The sequence below is a fragment of the Thalassophryne amazonica genome, chromosome 6 (genome assembly GCF_902500255.1).
Source record: "Thalassophryne amazonica chromosome 6, fThaAma1.1, whole genome shotgun sequence".
Lineage (NCBI taxonomy): Eukaryota > Metazoa > Chordata > Actinopteri > Batrachoidiformes > Batrachoididae > Thalassophryne > Thalassophryne amazonica.
The window spans coordinates 34,286,829-34,306,692 of NC_047108.1; the positions used below are offsets into that span (position 1 = coordinate 34,286,829).

The 19,864-nt window shown below is 50.5% G+C and overlaps 1 protein-coding gene across 4 annotated transcripts in view; it reads right to left on the bottom strand.

The window, feature by feature from the left end:
- The window catches only part of atp13a2 (ATPase cation transporting 13A2), a 107,228-nt gene that overhangs the window by 60,894 nt on the left and 26,470 nt on the right, over positions 1 to 19,864 (bottom strand). The window contains exons 1-2 of one of the 4 annotated variants that reach the window (XM_034171962.1): positions 18,430 to 18,530; positions 18,251 to 18,313 (exon numbers count right to left, since the gene is read on the bottom strand). The exons of 2 other annotated variants lie outside the window; for them this stretch is intronic. The gene's annotated coding sequence lies outside the window, so the exon portion shown is untranslated. Of the gene's footprint in view, positions 1 to 18,250; positions 18,550 to 19,864 lie in introns of those variants that run through there. One more of the 4 variants, XM_034171961.1, reaches the window with a different exon arrangement.

Below are 19,864 nucleotides of genomic sequence, written 5' to 3' on the forward strand. Positions count from 1 at the left end.
TGGCGTTTGGCACATTGGAGAGGTGTTCTCTTCACGGATGAATCCCGGTTCACACTGTTCAGGGCAGATGGCAGACAGCGTGTGTGGCGTCGTGTGGGTGAGCGGTTTTCAGTGTCAGTGTTGTGGATCGAGTGGTCCATGGTGGCAGTGGGGTTATGGTATGGGCAGGTGTTGTGTGGGCCGCTGAAGAGGAGGTACTGCTGGCCCACCACCACCAGAGGGCGCCCTGCCTGGAGTGCGGGCTCCAGGCACCAGAGGGCGCTGCCGCCGACGAAGGCTGCCAGGGTGACAGCTGTCACCCATTACTGGACACAGCTGACTGCACTCAGGACGGAGGTATATCAGCAGGACAGCGTCTCCACCTCAGTGCCGAGATATCGCCTTGAGCCTAAGGTAATCTTCTCTGCAGCTTCTTTAAGTATAATCCTATAATACTTGTTAAACCTTTCAGGACAGCTGACTACCGAAAGCCGAGTGATCGGATAAGTACTCACCTTCCTGCTTATTGTGACAAGAGGTGGAGGCGGCTTGCCCCTCTCATCTACTGGGTGCGGTCGCATCCCAACCTGTGTGTTTGTGTTCTTTCCCGCCAGCAGTACCGGATCCGACGAGCGAAGGCAGTGGCCACCTGGGAATTCGGGACTTGGCGGTTCCAGTACTTCTGGGTTTCGGTGGCAGAGGAAATCTGGGTGGTTCCGGTTCGACTAGGACGGACGTCTCCTACCTTCGGGCCTGCCCACAAGACACCAGCAGATTTCGGCTTACACCTCCAAATTGTGAATTATTGTATCAGTTGTGCTAATTTCACAACAGTAAAACTTGTTCTTACCTTTTTCCATTGTCCGTTCATTGCGCCCCCTGTTGTGGGTCCGTGTACCTACACTTTCACAACAGGATATCTCGGCCAGCGTCATGGATCCCGAGGGGCGTCAACTGGCTGTTGAACGGCCAATGGAAGACCAAGGCGCGGTGGAGGCCTCGGGAGGGGTAATCGGTGAGTTGCGGCGGATCCTCACCGCTTTCACCTCTCGGATCGATTTAATGACCGAGCAACACGTTCTCCTAAACCGCAGGGTGGAGGCTCTCGCCGCACAAGTGGAGGCACGCCCTTCGGGCGCCGCTGCGGCTCTCCCTCCCGAGGACCCTGCGCGTGAAAGTAACGTTCCACTGGTCGTTCAACGGTCCCTCCCTCCGTCCCCAGAAGCATACATAAGCCCTCCAGAACCGTACGGAGGCTGTGTGGAGACGTGCGCGGATTTTCTGATGCAGTGTTCGCTCGTCTTCGCACAGCGTCCCGTAATGTACGCGACTGATGCTAGCAAAGTAGCTTATGTGATAAATCTGCTTCGCGGGGAGGCACGCGCTTGGGCTACAGCGCTCTGGGGGCAGAGCTCACGGCTCCTTCATACATACGATGGGTTTGTACGGGAGCTCAGAACGGTATTCGATCATCCCAACAGAGGAGAGTCCGCTTCAACCGCACTACTGTCCATACGACAGGGGCGTCGGAGCGCAGCTGCCTATGCAGTCGCCTTCCGCATCGCGGCAGCGAGATCCGGCTGGAATAGCACTGCCCTCCGCGCTGCCTTTGTAAACGGACTGTCTCTGGTCCTAAAAGAACACCTGGTGGCTAAGGACGAACCACGGGATTTGGATGGGCTCATTGATCTAGTCATACGACTCGACAACCGGTTAGAAGAACGCCGCCGGGAACGAGGCGAAGGGCGTGGCCAGGCACGCGTCGTCCCTCTCCCTTCCGGGTCCGATCGAGCTCCGCCCTCCCCACGCTCCTCTGTTCCTGCGCTCCGTGGGGTCACAGCTCCCCCTACTGACGAAGCTAGGGACACGAGTAGGGCAACATTTAGGGCACCAGATGCACAGAGGAGATGGACCCACGGAGCGTGTCTTGTTTGTGGTTCAATAGAGCACCATGTGAGAGACTGCCCCGAGCGGTCAAACGCCAAACGCCCGCCCTTAGAGACTGGGCCAGGGGTGGGCCAAAACATTCACGTGGGACACACCCACATTGCTACACGACTCCCAGTCACAATCCTGTATGAGGATTCAACCCTGAAGGCCCCAGCACTGGTGGACACGGGCTCTGAGGGGAATCTGCTTGACAGCAGATGGGCCAGGGAGATAGGGCTCCCTCTGGTGGCTCTTACCTCGCCTGTGCAGGTTCGAGCACTAGATGGCTCCCTACTCCCACCAATCACACACAAGACACCTCCAGTAACCCTGGTGGTGTCAGGTAACCACCGGGAGGTGATCGAGTTCTTCGTGACTCAGGCCACCTCCCGTGTGGTTTTAGGGTTTCCATGGATGCTTAAGCACAATCCCCGGATTGATTGGCCGTCCGGGGTAGTGGTGCAGTGGAGCGAAACCTGCCATCGGGAGTGTCTCGGTTCCTCGGTTCCTCCCGGCTCCCACGCTAAGGAGGAGGTCCGAGTCCCGCCCAATCTGACGGCGGTGCCAGCGGAGTACCATGACCTCGCTGACGTGTTCAGCAAGGATCTGGCTCTCACGCTTCCTCCCCACCGCCCGTACGATTGTGCCATTGATTTGGTTCCAGGCAGTGATTTCCCGTCCAGTAGGCTGTACAACCTCTCACGGCCGGAACGCGAATCAATGGAGACCTACATCCGGGACTCATTAGCCGCCGGGTTGATCCGGAATTCCACCTCACCGATGGGCGCAGGTTTCTTTTTTGTGGGTAAAAAAGATGGCGGACTTCGTCCATGCATTGATTACAGGGGGTTGAACGAGATCACGGTTCGCAACCGATACCCGTTGCCCTTGTTGGATTCAGTGTTCACCCCCTTGCATGGAGCCAAGATTTTCACCAAGCTGGATCTTAGGAATGCGTATCATTTGGTTCGGATTCGGAAGGGAGACGAATGGAAGACGGCATTTAACACCCCCTTAGGTCATTTTGAGTACCTGGTCATGCCGTTCGGTCTCACTAATGCTCCCGCGACCTTCCAAGCGTTGGTAAACGATGTCTTGCGGGACTTCCTGCACCGGTTCGTCTTCGTATATCTAGACGATATACTCATCTTTTCCCCGGATCCTGAGACTCATGTCCGGCATGTCCGTCAGGTCCTGCAGCGGTTGTTGGAGAACCGTCTGTTTGTGAAGGGCGAGAAGTGTGAGTTCCACCGCACTTCTTTGTCCTTCCTGGGGTTTATCATCTCCTCTAACTCCGTCGCCCCGGATCCGGCCAAGGTTGCGGCGGTGAGAGATTGGCCCCAACCCACTAGCCGTAGGAAGCTGCAACAGTTCCTCGGCTTCGCTAATTTCTACAGGAGGTTCATTAAGGGCTACAGTCAGGTAGTTAGCCCCTGACAGCCCTGACCTCTCCAAAAGTTCCCTTCACCTGGTCGGACCGGTGCGAGGCCGCGTTCAAGGAGTTGAAACGGCGCTTCTCGTCTGCACCAGTTCTGGTGCAGCCCGATCCTAGCCGCCAGTTAGTGGTTGAAGTGGATGCCTCGGACTCAGGGATAGGAGCGGTGCTCTCCCAGAGCGGGAAGACCGATAAGGTCCTTCACCCGTGTGCCTATTTTTCTCGCAGGTTGACCCCCGCTGAACGGAATTATGACGTCGGCAATCGGGAACTCCTTGCTGTGAAAGAGGCCCTCGAAGAGTGGAGACATCTGTTGGAGGGAACAGCCGTGCCATTCACGGTTTTCACTGACCATCGGAACCTGGAGTACATCAGGACCGCTAAGCGTCTGAACCCCAGGCAAGCCCGCTGGTCATTGTTCTTTGGCCGTTTTGACTTCCGGATTACCTACCGCCCCGGGACCAAGAACCAGCGATCGGATGCATTGTCCCGGGTGCACGAAGAGGAGGTCAGAACGGAACCGTCGGATCCCCCGGATCCCATCATCCCGGAGTCCGCTATCGTGGCCGCCCTCACCTGGGACGTGGAGAAGACCGTCCGGGAGGCCCTGACCCGTGTCCCGGACCCCGGAAACGGACCAAAGAACAAACTATACGTCCCACCAGAGGCCAGGGCCGCAGTCCTAGACTTCTGTCACGGTTCTAAGCTCTCCTGTCACCCAGGGGTGCGAAGGACCGTGGCAGTCGTCCGGCAACGCTTCTGGTGGGCATCCCTGGAGACCGACGTCCGGGACTACGTCCAGGCTTGTACCACCTGCGCCAGGGGCAAGGCCAATCACCAGAAGACCTCAGGGCAGCTACAGCCACTGCCCGTGCCTCATCGCCCTGGTCCCACATCGGCCTGGACTTCGTCACGGGTCTCCCGCCGTCCCAGGGAAACACCGTCGTCTTCACGATAGTGGACCGTTTCTCCAAGGCGGCCCACTTCGTGGCCCTCCCGAAGCTCCCTACGGCCCAGGAGACAGCGGACCTCCTGGTCCACCACGTCGTCCGTCTGCATGGCATACCATCAGACATCGTCTCCGATCGCGGTCCCCAGTTCACCTCACATGTCTGGAGGAGCTTCTGCCGGGAACTGGGGGCCTCGGTCAGCCTTTCGTCCGGGTACCACCCCCAGACCAACGGGCAAGCAGAGCGGGCCAACCAAGAATTGGAGCAGACACTACGCTGTGTGACAGCCGCGCACCCGACGGCCTGGAGTACCCACCTGGCCTGGATCGAGTACGCCCACAACAGCCAAGTGTCATCAGCCACCGGCCTCTCCCCGTTTGAGGTGTGCTTGGGGTATCAGCCCCCCTTGTTTCCGGTGGTCGAGGGAGAGGTCGGTGTGCCCTCGGTCCAGGCCCACCTACGGAAGTGCCGTCGGGTGTGGCGTGCTGCCCGCTCTGCTTTGTTGAAGGCCCGGACGAGGGCGAAGAAACATGCAGACCGGCGACGGGCCCCGGCTCCCACGTATCGTCCTGGGCAGGAAGTGTGGTTGTCCACCAAGGACATTCCCCTTCAAGTGGACTCCCCCAAGCTCCAAGAACGATACATCGGTCCCTTCAAGGTCCTCAAAGTCATCAATCCCGCCGCAGTGAGGCTTCAGCTTCCGGCCTCACTGCGGATTCACCCAGTGTTTCACGTCTCCCGGATAAAACCCCATCACACCTCACCCCTCTGCACCCCGGGTCCGGCACCACCTCCTGCCCGGATCATCGACGGGGAACCGGCTTGGACCGTGCGCCGGCTCCTCGATGTCCGTCGAATGGGCCGGGGTTTTCAGTACCTGGTGGACTGGGAGGGGTACGGCCCCGAGGAGCGCTCCTGGGTGAAGAAGGGCTTCATCCTGGACCCGGCCCTCCTGGCCGACTTCTACCGACGCCATCCGGACAAGCCCGGTCGTGCGCCAGGAGGCGCCCGTTGAGGGGGGGGTCCTGTTGTGTGGGCCGCTGAAGAGGAGGTACTGCTGGCCCACCACCACCAGAGGGCGCCCTGCCTGGAGTGCGGGCTCCAGGCACCAGAGGGCGCTGCCGCCGACGAAGGCTGCCAGGGTGACAGCTGTCACCCATTACTGGACACAGCTGACTGCACTCAGGACGGAGGTATATCAGCAGGACAGCGTCTCCACCTCAGTGCCGAGATATCGCCTTGAGCCTAAGGTAATCTTCTCTGCAGCTTCTTTAAGTATAATCCTATAATACTTGTTAAACCTTTCAGGACAGCTGACTACCGAAAGCCGAGTGATCGGATAAGTACTCACCTTCCTGCTTATTGTGACAAGAGGTGGAGGCGGCTTGCCCCTCTCATCTACTGGGTGCGGTCGCATCCCAACCTGTGTGTTTGTGTTCTTTCCCGCCAGCAGTACCGGATCCGACGAGCGAAGGCAGTGGCCACCTGGGAATTCGGGACTTGGCGGTTCCAGTACTTCTGGGTTTCGGTGGCAGAGGAAATCTGGGTGGTTCCGGTTCGACTAGGACGGACGTCTCCTACCTTCGGGCCTGCCCACAAGACACCAGCAGATTTCGGCTTACACCTCCAAATTGTGAATTATTGTATCAGTTGTGCTAATTTCACAACAGTAAAACTTGTTCTTACCTTTTTCCATTGTCCGTTCATTGCGCCCCCTGTTGTGGGTCCGTGTACCTACACTTTCACAACAGGCAGGCGTCTGTTATAGACGAAGAACACAGGTGCATTTTATTGATGGCATTTTGAATGCACAGAGATACCGTGACGAGATCCTGAGGCCCATTGTTGTGCCATACATCCAAGAACATCACCTCATGTTGCAGCAGGATAATGCACGGTCCCATGTTGCAAGGATCTGTACACAATTCTTGGAAGCTGAAAATGTCCCAGTTCTTGCATGGCCGGCATACTCACCGGACATGTCACCCATTGAGCATGTTTGGGATGCTCTGGACCGGCGTATACGACAGCGTGTACCAGTTCCTGCCAATATCCAGCAACTTTGCACAGCCATTGAAGAGGAGTGGACCAACATTCCACAGGCCACAATTGACAACCTGATCAACTCTATGCGAAGGAGATGTGTTGCACTGCATGAGGCAAATGGTGGTCACACCAGATACTGACTGGTATCCCCCCCAATAAAACAAAACTGCACCTTTCAGAGTGGCCTTTTATTGTGGGCAGTCTAAGGCACACCTGTGCACTAATCATGGTGTCTAATCAGCATCTTGATATGGCACACCTGTGAGGTGGGATGGATTATCTCAGCAAAGGAGAAGTGCTCACTATCACAGATTTAGACTGGTTTATGAACAATATTTGAGGGAAATGGTGATATTGTGTATGTGGAAAAAGTTTTAGATCTTTGAGTTCATCTCATACAAAATGGGAGCAAAACGAAAAGTGTTGCGTTTATATTTTTGTTGAGTGTATGTGCATATGACAATAAACTCCTTTTGAATCCGTCATTGTGAAAAGACCACATAGTTTACAAGTTATACAGGGAATGTTGCACATATAATAAGTCAGGCTACAGTTTTTGATTTAGGTTTTATGGTTAACTGGTTATGCTAGTTGCTCATTTGTAGCAACAAAAATACCTCTTTTTTCACCATATATTTTATAATATTTATATGTTTCAATGTTGTTTTATGGCAACTCAGCACTTTGATAAAGCAATGTAATTTGAAATAATTATTTTTGTTCTTTATTATAAACTGTTTTATTCTTTATTATTTTATATTTCAACAGCCAAGGGACATTTGATGATTTGTTGATTTTCAAGTATTTTAAGTTTTCAAATAATGTTCTGTTGTTAAATAAAGTGATGGGAGGAGAGAAAAATTGTTTTCCTGGCACATTTTTAAAAAATTCCCCGCTAATTTGATTAATCGATTGTGTCGAAACCCCATCAGATTCATTGATGATCCAAATAATCGTTTGTTGCAGCCCTACTGTCAATACAGCAATGAAACAGCAAAAAAAAAAAAAACAGTATGTTGTGTGGGCCGCTGAAGAGGAGGCACTGCTGGCCCACCACCACCAGTGGGCGCCCTGCTTGGAGTGCGGGCTCCAAGCACGAGAGGGCGCCAGACCTAGAAGAAGTGACAGCTGTCATTCATCCCCTGCCCCAGCTGTCACTCGTTCATCATCATCACCACCATAAAAGCCGGACTGCAACTCCACCTCCTCGCCGAGAAATCGACTACCATTCCTGAGGTAATCCTTCTCTGCAGTATTTGGATTAATCCACGTTTTGATCTCTGTTTGCAGCCGTTTATTCCTGTGGGACAGTTTTGTCGGAGTGGCGTGTTGTGGGAACCGCGACGTCTTCGCATCCCACTCCCTCCAGATAAGTGACTGACAGGAGCTGCTTGAGTGTATGATTGGAGGTGGAGGTGCTCCCTCCCATCAGTGTTGGACTGTGTATTACTGAGTGTGCGGACTCACACTCACACATCCTGTTTTTGCTTTCTGCCAGCAGTGCCAGGGTCGACAGCCGGGAACAGAGGCCACCTGGGGACTCGGGACTTGGCGGCTCCGGTGTTCTTCAGACCGTTGGTGGTGGAAGCCGTGTGGAGTACGGCTTCTCTCTCGTCGGGGGGGGTCTCCTATCTTCGAGCCTGCCACACGTCACCTGGTGCTAATTGACTGTGCATATTTTCTGTGTCTTTTCGTTGTGTAGCGTCACAACATTAAATTGTTACCTTTTGGTTTAGTCATTGTCCGTTCATTTGCGCCCCCTGTTGTGGGTCCGTGCTACGACACCTTCACAACAGGATTTCTCGGCCATCGTCATGGACTCCGAGGGGCGTCAACCCGAGCTTGAACGGCCAATGGAAGAACCAGGAGCGCAGGCGTCAGCAGGAGGCGTGTTGAGTGAGCTGCAGCAGATCTTAACCGCCTTCACGGCTCGGTTAGACTTAGTGACCGAGCAGAATGTCCTCCTTAATCGGAGGGTGGAGGCTCTCACCGCCAGGGTGGAAGCGCACGAGCAGGGCGCTGCTGCAGCCGCTCCTCTGGCTGGTCCTGGGCCTGTATCAGACGTTCCACTGGTCGTTCAACGAACCCCTCCACCGTCCCCTGAAGCATACATAAGCCCTCCGGAACCGTACGGGGGCTGTGTCGAGATGTGCGCGGACTTCCTCATGCAGTGTTCGCTCGTCTTTTCACAGCGCCCTGTCATGTACGCATCAGACGCTAGCCGGGTGGCTTATGTGATCAATTTGCTTCGAGGAGAGGCACGCGCATGGGCTACGGCGCTTTGGGAGCAGAATTCACGGCTCCTAACGTCTTATACTGGGCTTGTACGGGAGTTCAAACAAGTGTTTGATCATCCCAACAGAGGCGAGACCGCTTCGAACGTGCTGCTGTCGATGAGACAGGGGCGCCGTAGCGCAGCCGAGTATGCAGTCGACTGGAATAACGTTGCGCTCCGCGCCGCCTTTGTAAATGGACTGTCACCGGTCCTCAAGGAGCACCTACTGGCTAAGGAGGAACCGCGGGATTTTGACGGGCTTATTGATTTAGTTATACGCTTAGACAACCGCTTAAACGAGCATCGTCGGGAGCAGGCCGGGGGGCGTGACCGGGCACGAGCCGTCCCTCCTCCTTCCGGTTAAGACAAAGTGACGTCGTCCCCACGCTTCACTGCCAGAGAGCTCCGTGTGGCTACAGCTCCCCCTGCTGAGGAAGCTATGGACACGAGCAGGGCCAAAGTAAAAACAAACATCAGACAAAGGAGACTGGCCCGCGGGGAGTGTTTTATCTGCGGCTCATGTGAGCACATGCAGAGGGACTGCCCTAAACGGTCAAACTACAACGCCCGTCCTTAGAAACTGGGCTAAGGGTGGGCCATAATACGCACGCGGGAAAACCCCGCAAATCTGCACGAATCCCAGTAACAATCCTGAGTGGGGATTTAACCCTTCATGCCCCAGCACTATTAGACACAGGGTCGGAAGGAAATCTGCTGGACAGCAGATGGGCAAAGGAAGTAGGGCTCCCCCTGGTGGCTCTGCCGGCACCATTGCAGGTGCGAGCACTGGACGGCACCCTGCTTCCATTAATCACACATCAGACTCAACCAATGACTTTGGTTGTGTCTGGGAATCACAGGGAGGAGATAGTGTTCCACGTCACACCATCTACTTCCCGAGTGATTTTGGGCTTTCCATGGATGGTGAAGCACAATCCCCGGATTGATTGGCCGTCTGGGGTTGTGACGCAGTGGAGTGAAACCTGCCACCGGGAGTGCCTAGGATCCTTGGTTCCTCCCGGCACTACGGCTAATGAGGAGGTCAAAGTCCCCCCCAATCTATCGGCGGTGCCAAAGGAGTACCATGATCTTGCTGACGTTTTCAGCAAAGATCTGGCGCTCACTCTTCCCCCGCACCGACCGTATGATTGTGCCATCGTTTTGGTCCCGGGCGCTGAAGTACCCGTCCAGCAGGCTGTACAACCTCTCACGTCTGGAACGCGAATCAATGGAGACCTACATCCGGGACTCCTTAGCTGCCGGGCTGATCCGAAACTCCACCTCCCCGATGGGTGCTGGTTTCTTTTTTGTGGGCAAGAAAGACGGCGGACTCCGTCCATGCATTGATTACAGAGGGCTGAACGAGATCACGGTTCGCAACCGATACCCATTGCCCCTGTTGGATTCTGTGTTTACGCCCCTGCATGGAGCCCAAATTTTCACTAAATTGGATCTTAGAAACGCGTACCACCTGGTTCGGATCCGGGAGGGAGACGAATGGAAGACGGCGTTTAACACCCTGTTAGGTCACTTTGAGTACCTGGTCATGCCGTTCGGCCTCACCAACGCCCCCGCGACATTCCAAGCTTTGGTAAACGACGTCTTGCGGGACTTCCTGCATCGGTTCGTCTTCGTATATTTGGACGATATACTCATCTTCTCCCCGGACCCTGAGACCCATGTCCAGCATGTACGTCAGGTCCTACAGCGGTTGTTGGAGAATCGGCTGTTTGTGAAGGGCGAGAAGTGCGAGTTCCACCGCACTTCTTTGTCCTTCTTGCGGTTCATAATCTCCTCCAACTCCGTCGCCCCTGATCCGGCCAAGGTTGCGGCGGTGAGAGATTGGCCCCAACCGATAAGCCGTAGGAAACTACAGCAGTTCCTCGGCTTTGCAAATTTCTATAGGAGGTTCATCAAAGGTTACAGTCAGGTAGTTAGCCCCCTGACTGCCCTGACCTCCACCAAAGTCCCATTCACCTGGTCGGATCGGTGCGAAGCCGCGTTCCAGGAGTTGAAACGCCGGTTCTCGACTGCACCAGTTCTGGTGCAGCCTGATCCTGATCGCCAGTACGTAGTTGAAGTGGACGCCTCTGACTCAGGGATAGGAGCCGTGCTGTCCCAGAGCGTGGAGGCTGATAAGGTTCTCCATCCTTGTGCCTTTTTTTCCCGCAGGTTGACCCCAGCTGAACGGAACTATGACGTCGGCAATCGGGAACTCCTCGCGGTGAAGGAGGCTCTTGAAGAGTGGAGACACCTGCTGGAGGGGGCGTCGTTGCCCTTCACGGTTTTCACGGACCATCGGAACCTGGAGTACATCCGGACCGCCAAGCGGCTGAACCCCAGGCAAGCCCGCTGGTCTCTGTTCTTCGGGCGCTTTGACTTCCAGATCACGTACCGCCCCGGGACCAAGAACCAAAAACCAGATGCATTGTCCTGGGTGCATGAAGAAGAAGCCAAAGCGGAGTTGTCGAACCCCACCGAGACCATCATCCCCGAGTCCACTGTCGTGGCCACCCTCACCTGGGACGTGGAGAAGACCGTCCGGGAGGCCCTGACAAGAAGCCCGGACCCGGGGACCGGCCCCAAGAACAGACTCTACGTCCCACCAGAGGCAAGAGCTGCTGTCTTGGACTTCTGTCACGGGTCCAAGCTGTCCTGTCATCCCGGAGTACGCAGGACCGTGGCAGTAGTCCAGCAGCGCTTCTGGTGGGCGTCCCTGGAAACCGACGTCCGGGACTACGTCCAGGCCTGTACCATCTGCGCCAGGGGTAAGGCGGACCACCGGAGGACGACGGGACTCCTCCATCCCCTGCCAGTGCCTCATCGCCCCTGGTCTCACATCAGCCTGGACTTCGTCACGGGCCTCCCGCCGTCCCAGGGCAACACCGTGATTCTCACGATAGTGGACCGGTTCTCCAAGGCGGCCCACTTCGTGGCCCTCCCGAAGCTCCCGACGGCCCAGGAGACAGCAGACCTCCTGGTCCACCACGTCATGCGGCTGCATGGGATACCGTCGGACGTCGTCTCGGATCGGGGCCCCCAGTTCTCTTCACAGGTGTGGAAGAGTTTCTGTAAGGAGCTGGGGGCCACCGTAAGTCTCTCGTCCGGGTACCACCCCCAGACCAACGGCCAGGCAGAGCGGGCTAATCAGGAGTTAGAGCAAGCCCTCCGATGTGTCACCTCCGCGCATCCGGCGGCCTGGAGTCACCATCTGGCCTGGATCGAGTATGCCCACAACAGCCAAGTTTCGTCTGCTACCGGCCTCTCCCCTTTTGAGGCATGTTTGGGGTACCAGCCCCCGTTGTTCCCGTTGGTGGAGGGAGAGGTCGGTGTGCCCTCGGTCCAGGCCCACCTCAGGAGGTGCCGCCGGGTGTGGCGGGCCGCCCGCTCTGCATTGGTAAAGGCCCGGACGAGGGCTATGGCCCATGCGGACCGCCGGCGTTCCCCGGCCCCCACATACCAGCCTGGGCAGGAGGTGTGGCTTTCGACCAAGGACATCCCTCTGTCAGTCGCCTCCCCTAAATTGAAAGACAGATTCATCGGACCATTTGAGATCCTCAAGATCATCAACCCGGCCGCAGTGAAGCTTCGACTCCCGGCTTCACTGCGGATTCACCCCGTCTTTCACGTTTCCCGTCTCAAGCCACACCACACCTCGCCCCTCTGTACTCCGGGATCACCGCCGCCTCCTGCCCGGCTCATCGACGGGGAGCCTGCTTGGACAGTGCGCAGGCTCCTGGATGTCCGTCATAAGAGCCGGGGTTTCCAATATCTGGTGGAGTGGGAGGGGTATGGACCTGAGGAACGCTCCTGGGTGAAGAGGAGCTTCATCCTGGACCCGGCCCTCCTGGCCGATTTCTACGCAAAACATCCGGACAAGCCTGGTCGGACGCCAGGAGGCGCCCGTTGAGGGGGGGGTCCTGTTGTGTGGGCCGCTGAAGAGGAGGCACTGCTGGCCCACCACCACCAGAGGGCGCCCTGCTTGGAGTGCGGGCTCCAAGCACGAGAGGGCGCCAGACCTAGAAGAAGTGACAGCTGTCATTCATCCCCTGCCCCACCTGTCACTCGTTCATCATCATCACCACCATAAAAGCCGGACTGCAACTCCACCTCCTCGCCGAGAAATCGACTACCATTCCTGAGGTAATCCTTCTCTGCAGTATTTGGATTAATCCACGTTTTGATCTCTGTTTGCAGCCGTTTATTCCTGTGGGACAGTTTTGTTGGAGTGGCGTGTTGTGGGAACCGCGACGTCTTCGCCTCCCACTCCCTCCAGATAAGTGACTGACAGGAGCTGCTTGAGTGTATGATTGGAGGTGGAGGTGCTCCCTCCCATCAGTGTTGGACTGTGTATTACTGAGTGTGCGGACTCACACTCACACATCCTGTTTTTGCTTTCTGCCAGCAGTGCCAGGGTCGACAGCCGGGAACAGAGGCCACCTGGGGACTCGGGACTTGGCGGCTCCGGTGTTCTTCAGACCATTGGCGGTGGAAGCCGTGTGGAGTACGGCTTCTCTCTCGTCGGGGGGGTCTCCTATCTTCGAGCCTGCCACACGTCACCTGGTGCTAATTGACTGTGCATATTTTCTGTGTCTTTTCGTTGTGTAGCGTCACAACATTAAATTGTTACCTTTTGGTTTAGTCATTGTCCGTTCATTTGCGCCCAATGTTCCATGTTCTATGTCCATTGAACTGTCAGACCATATAATGTTTATATTTAGTCGATGTGATCTCTGTATCACACTGTATCACAAGATCATTGCTTCACTTTATCATACAGGACTAATTATATATGAGGACTGTTTTACTGTGTCGCACCGTTTCAAGCGCTCTCTCGCGTGCGCACGCTCTCCCTCCCTCATTCTCTCACTCTCTCTCTGTGTCTAATCAGAGCTGCGACTCTTTAAAATAAACACGCACTCGCTACATGTCGGTGCGCTCATCAAACGCCCTGATCGATCAGTCTGATCAAAGCTGAAAAGAGCTGTGACTCTAAAATAAAGGCGCACTCGCTGCATAAAAAAAAAAAATAAAAAAATAATAATAATAATGTTAAATGACTGTTTTTGAGCGACACCACACCATGCAGTAGAGAACAGAGTGCACTTCCACAGATTACGCTTAGCCAAGGGTGGGCTTGGATGGGCCTGGGCCCGCCCACTTGTCAGCCAAGCCCCGCCCCATCCAATGAGAAGGCTGAGTCGACACTCGACAGTCACCTGTTGTTGCCTCATTGTATTCCTATGATTATGGTATTGCATTAGCACTGAGCGACAATTAATACATTTTGTCAAAAAAATCTGGTTCATCTTCTCTGATTTTTATTAATTAATTTTCAGAGTACAGTGATCCCTCGCTATAGCGCGGTTCACCTTTCGTGGCCTTGCAGTTTCGCGGATTTTTTTTGGGCAATTTTGCATGTTTTTTTTTTTTTTTTTTTTTTTTTTTTTTAATGGCGCATTGTGTTCTGCGTCCTTATCAGGCGGGCCGGTTGCGGCACCAGTCGGCATCACCGCGATTGCTCTCACTGCCTCCGATGCGTTTTCTGCCTGCTCAGTAAACGCCGCAGCGGGCCACCTCCTCCTGTCTGCTGTGCGGAATTGCGCCAAATCTGGCAACAGGTCCAGAGACTACGCTCACTGTTTTGATCCGGATGTTGACCGCCGAGAGAGGACTTGGATTCTTTGTGGGTCCTGCATCTGTACCTCCGGAGGCAGTGAGTGAAGGGAGAGCACGCGCATTGTGTTCTGCGTGTGTCTGTTTATAATCTTCTCGTCCAGAAGAAAAAAAGAGAGTGTTTACACAGGAGAGAAAAGTGAGAAAATGTTGATGCCTGTTTGAGGAAAGTGTGTAGTGAGGTGTTTTACAGCCTTAAAATAACTATAATAATAGTACAAAATAGCGCTGACTACTTCGCAGATTTCGTTTATCGCGGGTTATTTTTAGAACGTAACTCCCGCGATAAACGAGGAAGCACATTTTTCCTCAAATAAATAGTCTTCTGTGGGCCTCCATCACAATGCCAATAACAACATGCACCGTCGAACGGCTGTTTTCTACTGTTAATCGGATAAAATGTCCACCAGAACATCCATGTTGACTCAGACTGAATGCACTCTCCGTGCTTTCCCTTGAAAGAGAACTGACTGAATCGTTGGACTACGATGACGTGATAAGAGAGTTCAACAAAAAAAAAAACGTCGTCTCCTGCTGTAGCATGCATTAAAAAGAATCATCAAATGTGTGAGACCATTAATTACTTTTTCTTCTAAATAGGCCTAATTGTTAATATTATATTGCAACTGCCACGAATCATGTTGGTGTCCGTTCTGATGGTTTTTAATTTGGCCACCGAGCCATGGTTTCCATTGTTTATCAATTTCATAATTTGGCCGCCGAGCCAACCTGTTTTCATGTTGCGGATATATTTAGAATTTTTATTTTAAAGGACTTTACATGACTAAGCGTTGCGTTGCTGCTTGCATTGTCCATGGAGTGCTTGTGTCTGACACTTTGCGTCTGTGTAACTGCACACAGCATCTGTGCAGTTGGCTGAGATGTGTTCATCATTAAACTTGGAATTCATGTTTGAAACAATGCCTTATTTAAAGACCTATTGACGTTTTGGGTTTAGGCCGAGCCAAGTAGGCTACCAGACTTGCACTGAATGTGTGTGTGTGTTTGTGGCGCTGCACTGCAGCTTCCATTATCCATGAAAAGTACTTGTGTCTGACGTGTCGCGTCTGTGTGCTCACTTTGCCAGTGCTGTAGGTTAAGTGATAACGTTGCTTGCGATGTCCAAACGAGGCATACTTTTTCAAACAGTGTATTATAATACCTACACCTTACCTACAACCCCAAAGGTTGGGCTCGTCTGATTTTTTTCTGGGCCCACCCATTTTATGATTTCTGCCTACGCCCCTGTTCCACAGAGGCAGAAAATAGCACTGAAACTGGTGCAGCATGGCACACGCGACTGTGTGCACATTAAAACGCGAACACACACAGCTGCAAGTATGAACGAACACTGTTAAAGGTTGAGTGCGCACATATTTCGTCCGTATTTAAATGAAACAATGCTGCAATGAGCAGCTCTACGAATACGCCACTGTGAAAGCCCCTAAAGGTACTCCTGGCATTAAATTTTTTTGCATTCTTACCCCCCCCCCCCCCCTAAAATTTTCTCAATGGATTTGGACGTTTCACAAAATCGACCCCCAGGACTGTCAAATCCACGGATCCGCGGAAAAATCTCATCCCTGATTCTGCACTCTTTACCTGTATTAACTGCACCTGTTTGAACTTGTTACCTGTATAAAAGACACCTGTTCACACACAATCAATCACACTCCAACCTGTCCACCATAGCTAAGACCAAAGAGCTGTCTAAGGACACCAGGGACACAATTGTAGACCTGCTCAAGGCTGGGATGGACTACAGGACAACAGGCAAGCAGTTTGGTGAGAAGGCAACAACTGTTGGAGTAATGGAAGAAACACAAGATGACGGTCAATCTTCCTCGGTCTGGGGCTCCATGCAAGATCTCACCTCGTGGGGTAAGGATGATTCTGAGAAAGTTCAGAACTACACAGGAGGACCTGGTCAATGACCTGAAGAGAGCTGGGACCACAGTCACAAAGATTACATTAGTAATACACGATGCCGTCATGGTTTAAAATCCTGCAGGGCAGCAAGGTCCCCCTGCTCAAGTCAGCACATGTCCAGGCCCATTTGAAGTTCACCAGTGACCATCTGGATGACCCAGAGGAGGCATGGGAGAAGGTCATGTGGTGAGATGAGACCAAAATAGAGCTTTTTAGAATCAACTCCACTTGCCAAGTTTAGAAGATGAGAACAACCCCAAGAACACCGTCCCAACCGTGAAGCATGGGGGTGGAAACATACTCTGGGGGTGCTCTTCTGCAAAGGGGACAGGACGACTGCACCGTATTAAAGGGAGGATGGATGGGGTCATGTATTGCAAGATTTTGGCAAACAACCTCCTTCCCTCAGTAAGAACACTGAAGATGGGTCATGGCTGGGTCTTCCAGCATGACAATGACCCCAAACACACAGCCAAGGCAACTAAGGAGGGGCTCCGTAAGAAGCATTTCAAGGTCCTGGAGTGGCCTGACCAGTCTGTAGACCTGAAATCAATAGAAAATCTTTGGAGGGAGCTGAAACTCCAAACCTGAAAGATCTGGAGAAGATCTGTATGGAGGAGTGGACCAAAATCCCTGTTGCAGTGTATGAAAACTTAGTCAAGAACTACAGGAAACGTCTGACCTCTGTAATGGCAGACACATGTTTCTGTACCAATTGTTAAGGTCTGTTTTCTAGGGGATCAAATACTTATTTCATGCAATAAAATGCAAATGATTAAAAAAAAAAAAATCATACAATGTGATTTTCTGGATTTTTTTTTTTTTAGATTCTGTCTCTCACAGTTGAAGTATACCTACGATAAAATTTACAGACCTCTCCATTCTTTGTAGGTGGGAAAACCTGCAAAACTGACAGTGGATCAAATACTTATTTCCCCACTGTACGACCTATTGCACTGAGGTTTGGGGAAACACATACAAAACAAATACAATACCTTTATTACAAAAGAAAGCTATAAGGGTTATAAGTAATAAAGCATATAATGAACCAACAAAGCCACTATTTGTTTACATATTTTGAATTTCTGGAACTTGGTTGACTATATTGCGATATAAATCATGTATAAAGTTAAAAATAAAAACTTTTTGCCTCAACATGTCCAGGATCTGTTTAAAATGAGGGAGTCCAGCTATAATTTGAGAGTAACATTAGTATTTGATAGATTAAAGATTCGAACTACTGTAAAAAGTCAATGTGTTTCTGTAAAAGGTGTAAAAATTGTACCATTAAATCATGTGGTATTTTAGTTGGCTTAAAGAGAGTTTCTAAAAACAATATAATTACTTATTATAGTATGATGAATTAGATTAACTGAGTTTGTTGCTGGTTTTTTTTTATTATTATTATTGTGCATTGCACTATTGTTTGTTCTGTGTTGAGATATTTTAGTTCACTTGTTTTTTTCTTTTTGGTATTTGTTGTTATGAGTGTACATACGTGTATATAGCAAATGGTAAAAGGGGTGGGTGTTTATAAGCTTTTGCTTCAGCCTTTTGTTTTTTGTTTTGTTTTTGTTTTACAAGAGATTTTTTGTTATGTGTGTGTGTGCGCGCGCGCGCGCCGAATTAAAAAAAAAAAATCATTCATTCATATACATCTGAGCGCAGCTGAGAAGAAGACACTTTGCGGCTGGTGGAAATCAAATTTCTTTTTCTACCTTTAATGGCAAACATGAAACAGTCTGTTAAAACGCTGTACTCAAGGAAAGCAAACAATATATCTTTCTTCTTCCCCTTTAATGATAAACACACTGAATCAGCCGCCCTGAGAGTTTTCCCTCCAGCACCCAAATAAATAATACAAATTAACTGTCAAAAGTCGGCACTTGATATTTGCATAGCTTTAACTTAAACTATATGTTTACAGAGAAGTGAACCGCACTCGTTTTATAGTCTCACCAGTACGTGTGCCATAATTCTACTTTATAGAACAGAAAGAGTTTAAACTTCAAGAAAGTCGTTAAAACACACCTGGGAAAGAAACGGAGCTCAGGTACAACCTTCACAAATATCGTCAGTCCACAGAGGCTGCTTCTTCAGAAAGAAAGAAAGTAAAAGCAGTTCAAATCAGTTGTGTTGAAACAGCTGTTCAGCAGGAACTCCTCGACGTCACACGCACTTATAACTAAAGCTGGAATAAAGATATTCACCGGAATCATTAACTTCAAAGCGAATCGACGTTTTAAATCAAAAGACATCTCTTTCCAAACGTTGTAATACAGACAACGAAGAATCTACCAAAACCGACTTTTTCCCCAAACGTGAGACGTGACGTGCAGCCGCAGCTGAGGGACTGTCAACAAATTACCACGGTGACAGGAAAAGCGTCAATTAAAAACTCAATGACGTCACATTTATGGTTTGTAGTGCCACCAAACTCACGTCACACATCAACGAACACCGTCTGGTTGTACTACAGCACCTAAATTGGAAAAATGTACAATTATATAATTTTGGGGATTTTTTTTTATTCCAATAAATTTGAATAAAATCTCAGGTTTTTATTTATTGTTTGTAGTGCAACCAAACTCACATCACACATCAGTGAACTCCCTCTGGTTGTACTACAGCACTTTCAAAATGTGTGACTATATAATTTGGGGGATTTTTTTATTCCAATAAATTTTAATAAAATCTCACCTTTTTTTTTTTTTCTTTTTTTTTTTTTTTTTGGTAGTGCAACCAAACTCGCATCACACGTCAATGAACTATCTCTGGCTGTATTACAGCACTCTCAAAATGTGTGATTATATAATTTCGGTGATTTTTTTATTCCAATAAATTTGAATAAAATCTCAACATTTTATTTTTATTTATTTTTTTTGTTTGTTTGTTTGTTTGTAGTGCAACCAAACTCGCATCACACATCAATGAACTCCCTCTGGTTGTACTACAGCACTCTCAAAATGTGTGATTATATAATTTTGGTGATTTTTTTTTTTATTCCAATAAATTTGAATAAAATCTCAGCTTTTTATTTATTGTTTGTAGTGCAACCAAACTCACATCACACGTCAGTGAACTCCGTCTGGTTGTACTACAGCACTTTCAAAATGTGTGATTATATAATTTTGGTGATTTTTTTATTCCAATAAATTTGAATAAAATCTCAAGTTTTTATTTTTATTTTTTTGTTTGTTTGTAGTGCAACCAAACTCGCATCACACATCAATGAACTACCTCTGGCTGTACTACAGCACTCTCAAAATGTGTGATTATATAATTTTGGTGATTTTTTTTTTTATTCCAATAAATTTGAATAAAAGCTCAACTTTTTATTTTTTTGTTTATAGTGCAACCTATCTCACATCACACATCAATGAACACCGTCTGGTTGTACTACAGCACCTAAATTGGAAAAATGTACAATTATATAATTTGGGGGATTTTTTTATTCCAATAAATTTGAATAAAATCTCAACTTTTTATTTATTGTTTGTAGTGCAACCAAACTCACATGACACATCAATGAACTCCCTCTGGCTGTACTACAGCACTTAGATCCTCAAAATGTGTGATTATAATTTTGGTGATTTTTTATTCCAATAAATTTGAATAAAATCTCAACTTTTAATTTACTGCTTG